Raw genomic sequence first — 2092 nt, 5'->3', positions numbered from 1 at the left:
TCGTTGTCGATAAATATCAATAGAGAACAGGAGAAGAGTACCGTGTCCCTACCTTGCAGACCGAGATCTCACACACTACTGACGAAGGGATGATTTTTGAAATGATGTAAACTGCGAGAACTGTTGACAAGGGACATCTTAGTGTCAACATCTGTTACCATGGAGATAATGTGTAAAAAATGTAAACATACATTTCAACATATTATCATCTGTATCTACAGTAGAAAAAAATACGAATATACGGTAATTATAATGCACTACATATACCACATTTCACATTATCATAATCATACAGCATAGGTACAAAGGTTTTACCAAAAAGTATAACTGAAAATACCAAGATGGCATCGAGTCTACTTAATTAGAGGTCAACATGACAACGCAACTTCTACCCCAGACCCCTAAGAGGCCCAGAAAACTTTTTGTGACTCTGGATCGGGTTACTGCACGTCATGTCGTCTATTATGAAGTATATCCTGCACAGGAGTTGAAATTTTCTTTGATTCATGTGGTATAACTGGCTTAAATGCTTGTATTTTTGTATGAATGTATGTATGTATGCATTAATGTTTGCTTTCCTGAAAAAAAAAAAAAATGATAGTAATGGTAAGTAGAGCAAGAAAACAACATTAAGAGTGGCAATGATAGCAATAGCGATAGTGATAGTTTCTAAAATGATAAAGATGCTAATTAGGAAGCAACTGTAAATCTTTTAATGATGATAAAATGTTGATAACATCAGTGACAGTGATAATGAAGATAGCAACAATTAATGATGAAACAAATTACAATAATGATGTAATCATTTCAATAAGAATGACTGCTTTACGGAAATGCCACGATGCTAATGAAAATATACTTCGAGAAGGGGAAGCAACTGGCAACTCACCCGATAAGACTCTTTAAAAAAATCAATGAAAGTGGTGTAAAAAAAATAATAACTGAAAGTTCAGCAAATTGCAGGCTTTTGTAAACAAGAGTAGTAGGGGTAAGCCGATTATATATATTTTTTAATTACCAATCAGTAATTAAATTAGTCACCTTAAAAACGATAATTATGATAATAACGATAATAATAATGTTCCCTTCCTTGGGTATATACACACATCTTTGACTTTGCATTGTTGTCCATTTGTATTTTTGCGGGAAATTATTAATTAATGATATTATTATAGATATGGGAAATTGTATGTGTGAAGACCCCGAGGTACAGTATTAATATAACATCTTAAGGATTTCGCTTAGAACTTTTTTTTTTTTTACATTTTTGTATATAGTGAATATAATTTTATAAGTAAAGTGGCTAAACTGATTAGTCTCTCCAAACACACCATTATCTCGTTAAAACAATTTCTTTAGTACTACGTCCGTCCTGTCCTAAGACAAACAGCTCGAAAATGATGATAATGGTGATAATCCAAATGATGATGATAATGGTAATGGTAATGATAATGTGTGTGTGTGTGTGTGTGTGTGTGTGTGTGTGTACTCATATATTTATATACATATACATGTATATTCATGTATTTATATACATATATATATGTATATTCATGTATTTATATACATATATATATGTATATTCATGTATTTATATACATATATATATGTATATTCATGTATTTATATACATATATATATGTATATTCATGTATTTATATACATATATATGTATATTCATGTATTTATATACATATATATATATATATATATATATATATATATATATATATATTCATGTATTTATATACATATATATGTATATGCATGTATTTATTTACATATATAGACATATTCATATACACGTATATGTGTGTGAGAGAGAGAGAGACACACACAGACAAACAGAAAGGGAGAGGATACGGCAGTGAAAAAACAAGAGCGAGAGGGAGAGTGAGAAAGAGAGAATGAAGGGGGGACTAAGCATAGAGCTAGAGAGATATACAGTGAGATGGAGAAGGAGAGGAAGAAGAAGACAAAGAGAGGGAGAACTAAAGCGGGAGTGAGGGAGGAAGGAAGGCAGAAAAAGAAAGAAAGAGAGAGAGAGAGGGGGGGGGGGGGGAGGGGATTAAGTAAATCAACACATGTGCAC

Source organism: Penaeus chinensis, chromosome 33 (genome assembly GCF_019202785.1).
Source record: "Penaeus chinensis breed Huanghai No. 1 chromosome 33, ASM1920278v2, whole genome shotgun sequence".
In the NCBI taxonomy this organism is placed as follows: domain Eukaryota; kingdom Metazoa; phylum Arthropoda; class Malacostraca; order Decapoda; family Penaeidae; genus Penaeus; species Penaeus chinensis.
This window is presented reverse-complemented; position numbering follows the sequence as displayed.